The sequence below is a fragment of the Carassius gibelio genome, chromosome B18 (genome assembly GCF_023724105.1).
Source record: "Carassius gibelio isolate Cgi1373 ecotype wild population from Czech Republic chromosome B18, carGib1.2-hapl.c, whole genome shotgun sequence".
NCBI classification, from domain to species: domain Eukaryota; kingdom Metazoa; phylum Chordata; class Actinopteri; order Cypriniformes; family Cyprinidae; genus Carassius; species Carassius gibelio.
This window is the reverse complement of record NC_068413.1, coordinates 28,578,051-28,585,322: the sequence shown is the minus strand read 5'-3', so window position 1 is coordinate 28,585,322 and position 7,272 is coordinate 28,578,051. Positions and strand designations below refer to the sequence as shown.

General features: G+C 36.8%; 1 long non-coding RNA gene across 4 annotated transcripts; it reads left to right on the top strand.

Annotated features, from left to right (window-relative positions):
• The first annotated feature begins 2,670 nt into the window (after nt 1–2,670).
• Nucleotides 2,671–6,852, top strand: LOC127977426 (uncharacterized). Of its 4 annotated transcripts, none has more exons than XR_008158179.1 (4): nt 2,671–2,764; nt 2,941–3,538; nt 3,637–3,692; nt 4,521–6,852. It is a non-coding gene; the product is annotated as an uncharacterized LOC127977426 (long non-coding RNA). The 4 variants fall into 4 exon arrangements; XR_008158178.1 differs by having other exon boundaries at nt 2,922–3,538; XR_008158177.1 differs by having other exon boundaries at nt 2,689–3,538; nt 4,521–4,700; nt 5,709–6,852.
• The last annotated feature ends 420 nt before the right edge of the window (nt 6,853–7,272 follow it).

Sequence of the window (7,272 nt, the reverse complement as noted above, 5' to 3'; positions counted from 1 at the left end):
CTGGAATGACAGCGACAGAACATAAAACACATAATAAAAGAATAAAAAAAAAAAAAAAAAATACAAATAAGTAGATAGTAATGGCCTCATTTAACGTTACTGAACGGAAGAGGTACTTTTAACATAATGTCCGTGAATGTCTTATATCATATTTACATATGTTTTTGCATTATCTGCACTTTTTGAGGTGTTGATAGATGGTTATGATTATGGTTACACTCATGTTAATTTGTTGTCTTATTTTTCGCAGTTAAACTGAGTGTACATTAGTTTCCTAAAGGAAACTGCATTATGTAATAAAGACTAGCGTAATTATCTTGATGCTGTTGAAGTGGTAACTGTTAAAAGTATGTTTTACATGTAATATTTCAGACTCGTCAAGTTTGTGTCTTCGCTGTGTCTCCACCGAGAGTTAAAGACACAGCAGCTGTTTATGTGAGAGTCACAGACTGAGTGAGGAGGAGGAGGAGGTGTTCTAGGCTTCTTCTGAAGAGAGGGACAGATGGGTTTAAGGCGAGTAAACTTCAGAATTCCATTAAGTTATCTTTATTTTTACTAAGACTAAAATTAATGTTTGTTTTTGTAGATGTTGAAAGCCAGAGATATAGGAGAGCATCATTCTTTTGAGATTTTGTGTAAGTTATTTTTAGAAAATAAATGTTTCTGTTGTCTCCTGTCTGATTACTTCACACTTTGATGCAACAACATTGTGATTACATGCTCATTTCATTAAAACCATTGATGTCTGTGTTGTTCATTTCAGAACTCAAACCAACTTTGGAGTTGTCTTATCTGATTTGGAGAGTCATCGTTCTTGGTCTTCCCTCTTAAAGGAAAAGTTCACACAAAAAAAAATATATATATTTGCCCTCAAGTCATTCCAAACCTATAAGACTATGTCTGTCTTTATGACACAAATGAATATATTTAGAATTTTCTCATAATTTTATTAATCCATTTATAGTCTAGATAATCAGTATTTTCAAGCCTCATAAATACAGAGTTATTGAAGTTATTCATTCCGATATTTATATATGAATACATTTTAAACTATATGATCGCAAACATGTATGTTCAAAATAAAATACTGGTCTCCCAGACTAGCAATGGAGGACACAAATTAAGAGAATATTAAATATATTTGTTTTCCAAAAATTTGCAGAGTTTGTATGGGTCTGGAACAATATGGGGGAGAGTAAATTATGACCATTTTTATTATTTGGTGAATGAACCATTTGAAGAGCAGCCCTCCACGTACATGAATATTTGTGAGGTATGTGAATGTCATCTGTTTTAATGTTTCAGTAAAGTAGCTTTCTGAAAGCAATATATTTATTCAAACAAATGACATCCCTGCTAACACACGACGTAACAGTTACGTAACGTACTGGTAATTTTTGGTTATTCCATGACTTACCAATTGACAACGTAACTACGACGTCGCATGCCCGTAATTTTATTACCATCACATTACCAACTCACAACGTCGTCAGTACGTCCTTCCAACGTGACCAGATAACCAAGAACGTCCCAGATAGGTCCTCTATTGGTAATATATTGGTAACTTCATGACTTACTGGCAACGTAACTACAACGTCGTCGTATGCACGTAATATCATTACCATATATTTTTTTTTACGTTCTTTATATGCTCTCTGAGTATAGAGCAATTTAAAAAGTGTAATTAAACTTCAGACTCAAGATTAAACGTTCCTTAAAGATAAAATATGTTTCTTTTCACCAAGTCAGAATATGGACATGCTTTTAATATATAGTGACGTGACATACAGGCGCGCGCTTCCGCAACTGACGCACCGCGCGCACAGTATTGACAAGAAAAGAGTTGTGAAACTTTCTATCTCGTAAGGAGTTATGAACGTGAAATAGTGACACAGACTGGCTACACCATCTCATCTGCAGCAGAGATTGTTGTATCAGAAGGACAGCGCGTTTGTTTGACGCACTTTTCACTTCAACTGTGTCTGACAGGAGAATTAGCTTTCTGAGGTGAGTTTTACAATTTATAATAAATAAGTTGGTTGATAAGATGTATAAAACAAAGTAAAAACAAAAGTCTAACGTCGCTAAAACCTTTTTTTATTATTTTATTGTTTTTATTAGCCTTCTAGCCGTTGAGTTACCATGGCAACCGCGTCACATCAGCTGCTGGAGAGGAGAGGACTCGTCTGATATTTTCTCTGTTTCTCGTCAGTTATACCAAAGAAAAGGCCAACAACTGCGACAGATTTGTTAAGTAACACGTTAATATCATCCACAGTCTACTTTAAGTACTTTTTGTTAATATTTATACCTCTGCAATTATGGTATTTTTCCTGAAATGTCTGCTATCAAGTATTACGCTAGCATAGAAACATAATTAACGTTATAGCATATTAGATTTGAGCCCTTATTAATGAAAGTTTGGCCTTTTAATTACATCTTATGCCTAAAGGATCGGTTTTGATCGTTTTGTAAATGTTTTTGATGGTAATTTGTCAATAGATAAATGAAATAAAGTTAAGCTAATTAATTTAACCTAAAAATCTGCATTGTAGAGTCTATCAGTGACGTCACTCGTGGTCTAAAATGGGCTGAAACTATTTCAAACCACTGTTTCAAGCTTGTTCTGATTTATCATTGTAAACAAATATTGATAAAAAAAATTGTACGGTGATTTCAGGAGTGTCTTAAAAACCCTCTAAAACAGAGGAGAAGTTCCAAGAAAATGTCTAACGGGACCTGCTGACAGAGATAGAAAACACAGGTGATGCTACAAAGCTTATTAAATAACTTCATATTTATTTTTTACAATATATCATCATGCATCTGTAAAATCTAAACATGTGAATTCTGGTATCTAAAGATTTTTGTATGTTTTCCATATTGCTATTTTTCTTTTCTGCATTTCCCCTATTCTCTAGTTTGTTTATTTCTAATAAGGAGCTGGAGGCCGTGAAGATACAGATCCATGATATTGTGGAGAAGCAGGCCCAGCTGAGCGAGTGGAGAGCTGTGCTGGAAATATTCAGGGGTTGATGCTCATAAGTCCAGGGTAAGTATACAGCTAACCCTACTACCACCTCTACTCTGTGTGGTTCTCTGCAAAGGCCCGGTGTACCCAGGATGCGATCTTCCCAGATGTCCTTCACCCTATTTCATAGTGTAAGACATGATCCAGGCCCTGGGCGACGACCTCTCTCCATCCGCCGCCTCCGGTCTTCAGGATCTCCACCAGAACCCGATTCGCTCCACTTCGCGAGACAGAACAAAACGCTGTGATCATCAGAGACTCCATCGTCCGGCACGTTTGCGCTATGTTAGCTGAAGGTAAAGTCCACACTGACTACTTCCCTGGTGCTCATGTTCTTGATATTTCTGCACAGATTCCCGTGACCCTGAAGAGTGAGGTGGGCATCAGAGCGGACGGAGACACTGAAGAGGGACTTCAGGAGCCTGATCAAGACAGTGCGCAGCATATCGCCTGCATGATGATCATCGTGTCAGGACCACTTCCCACGTATAGATGAGGACATGAAAGGTTCAGCAGACTTTTTGCTTTAAACGAATGGTTATAGTCATGGTGTAAAGAACAGAAACTGCCTTTTGTTAATAATTGGAATCTTTTCTGGGAGCTAGGCTTTTTAGATCTCCTGTTGGACAACATCTCCAGGACACTTCGCTCCATATGACTAGTAAGCCAATTCTCAAATAACCGTTATGATGAATTTTGTTCTACACGCTCAAATAGAAGTACTACTACAATAAAGATTGTGTTTGTTCCAGTGTTAATTTTGACAGGTATTTTTGATTTAGCATTAGTCTAAACTCCACCAAACTACTGTTATAAGCATGAGCCCTGTCAGACTGGTCGTGGCGGAGGTGTTGCAACAATATATAGTGATATTCTCAATGTTACCCAGAAAACAGGATACAGGTTTAACTCTTTCGAAATACTTCTGCTTAATTTTAGACTGTCAGACATGCAAAAGAAATCTAATGTATCTCTTGCTCTGGCTACTAGGGGTGTGATGAGACACTTATCCCACAAGATGAGACGAGACACGAGACTGGGTTCATGAGAGCGAGACGATATATATATATATATTTTTTTTAAGAAATCCTCAATGATAAAATAAATATTTCATTTTTCTCTACTCCTTTTTCGTATGACATACATTTTCACATCAATTTATTAAACATTAAAAAAAAAAACATATTTAGGGCCCTAATTTTTTCCCCAGCATATTATTTTTTATTATTATTGTTAACAAATTCTGTATTTTAGCATGTCTAACTATTTGAATGCATAACACAACTTAATTTATTCATTTTATTTTTTCTTAAAGGTAGCCTTACTGACATAGATATAATACCTCAAAGTGTAATTACTGACCACTTCCTTGTATCGTGCATGCTGCATATTAGTGATATTAACTATATTTCCAAAATGAGCATTATGAGTTTAAGAGCCTTACATTACATTTATAACAATCATTGTTAATGTTTGAATTGTATTTCAGGGCAGTTTGTGAAAAGAGATAATCAAGAGAAGTCAGTTCCAGATCCACCCTCCACACCAGACCTCTCTCTCACGAGGATTGCTGTCTACTAGCATATTGTGTTCTTCAGCTCTTCAGACTTCGGTGGATGCAGATATTACTCAGGGACATGAACACTAGAATATTGCAAGAATAGAGAAAGTAAGAATTACTTAAGATTTTAGAATTTAATGTTAATTGCTTAAACATATACAGTATTGTTCAAAATAATAGCAGTACAATGTGACTAACCAGAATAATCAAGGTTTTTAGTATATTTTTTATTGCTACGTGGCAAACAAGTTACCAGTAGGTTCAGTAGATTGTCAGAAAACAAACAAGACCCAGCATTCATGATATGCACGCTCTTAAGGCTGTGCAATTGGGCAATTAGTTGAAAGGGGTGTGTTCAAAAAAATAGCAGTGTCTACCTTTGACTGTACAAACTCAAAACTATTTTGTACAAACATTTTTTTTTTCTGGGATTTAGCAATCCTGTGAATCACTAAACTAATATTTAGTTGTATGACCACAGTTTTTTAAAACTGCTTGACATCTGTGTGGCATGGAGTCAACCAACTTGTGGCACCTCTCAGCTGTTATTCCACTCCATGATTCTTTAACAACATTCCACAATTCATTCACATTTCTTGGTTTTGCTTCAGAAACAGCATTTTTGATATCACCCCACAAGTTCTCAATTGGATTAAGGTCTGGAGATTGGGCTGGCCACTCCATAACATTAATTTTGTTGGTTTGGAACCAAGACTTTGCCCGTTTACTAGTGTGTTTTGGGTCATTGTCTTGTTGAAACAACCATTTCAAGGGCATGTCCTCTTCAGCATAGGGCAACATGACCTCTTCAAGTATTTTAACATATACAAACTGATCCATGATCCCTGGTATGCGATAAATAGGCCCAACACCATAGTAGGAGAAACATGCCCATATCATGATGCTTGCACCTCCATGCTTCACTGTCTTCACTGTGTACTGTGGCTTGAATTCAGAGTTTGGGGGTTGTCTCACAAACTGCCTGTGGCCCTTGGACCCAAAAAGAACAATTTTACTCTCATCAGTCCACAAAATGTTCCTCCATTTCTCTTTAGGCCAGTTGATGTGTTCTTTGGCAAATTGTAACCTCTTCTGCACATGCCTATTTTTTAACAGAGGGACTTTGCGGGGGATTCTTGAAAATAGATTAGCTTCACACAGACGTCTTCTAACTGTCACAGTACTTACAGGTAACTCCAGACTGTCTTTGATCATCCTGGAGGTGATCATTGGCTGAGCCTTTGCCATTCTGGTTATTCTTCTATCCATTTTGATGGTTGTCTTCCGTTTTCTTCCACGCCTCTCTGGTTTTGCTCTCCATTTTAAGGCATTGGAGATCATTTTAGCTGAACAGCCTATCATTTTTTGCACCTCTTTATAGGTTTTCCCCTCTCTAATCAACTTTTTAATCAAAGTACGCTGTTCTTCTGAACAATGTCTGAACGACCCATTTTCCTCAGCTTTCAAATGCATGTTCAACAAGTGTTGGCTTCATCCTTAAATAGGGGCCACCTGATTCACACCCGTTTCTTCACAAAATTGATGACCTCAGTGATTGAATGCCACACTGCTATTTTTTTGAACACACCCCTTTCAACTAATTCAACTAATTGCCCAATTGCACAGCCTTATGAGCGTGCATATCATGAATGCTGGGTCTCATTTGTTTTCTGAGAATCTACTGAACCTACTGGTAACTTGTTTGCCACGTAGCAATAAAAAAATATACGAAAAACCTTGATTATTCTGGTTAGTCACATTGTACTGCTATTATTTTGAACAATACTGTATATATTTAGATATATTTTTGTGGCAGTGTGAACTGGCCATAATGCTGTATGATAGGTGTGAGATTCATTAAACTTGATTTGCTATAATACATCTGTTCATAAGCTATAGCATATTATTTTCAATGAATTATTTGTAGTGGTTTGGTTAAGGGTGTGATTAGCTGAAGATTATTGTGGGATCTTGTGATTAGTTGATGAATGTGTGCATTGTTAATGATAATATTTAAATGCAATGTACTGAGTGCCTACTAAGACTTGCATGTTGTGCATAATGTTTTGACCCTGGATGCTTACAGAAGGGTATAGATATTTCAATATATGGAAATGTATTTATTATTAATATATCTCAATCTATGTGCTTCTGTATGGGCTGAATGCTTTCATTCATATTTCGCTGTATATCCTGTTTTTATTAATAATCTGGGTGTATTACTGTTCATATTTGCTTGTTAATAAATTAACTGAATTCATTTCGAGTATGTATTCATCATTCACAGCTGCTGAAACAATCCTTTAAATTAGTTTGGGCATATGAGGACATAGGTTCAAGTGCTGCATGTCCGCCCATAGAATAATTATTAAAAAAAATGACCAACTGATTACCAGCACACGACCACCGATCCGCGACGTTGCCACGACGTCGCAGTTACTTACTGGCAACGTCACAAAGTTACGTTGTGGCGACGTATACGCACCTTTCACTTTTCCGGTTGCCACGACGTAACTAGTTACGTCGCCACGACGAAACTTTGGTCACCAGATTACGTAGCAGTTACGTAACAGTTACGTAATGTTGTTAGCAGGGATGCCCTCACACTAGTGCTGCCATTATAGCCTTCTAGAGCGCTGTGGTATACAGAGACATTAAACAACCACACAAAGTGTTGAAA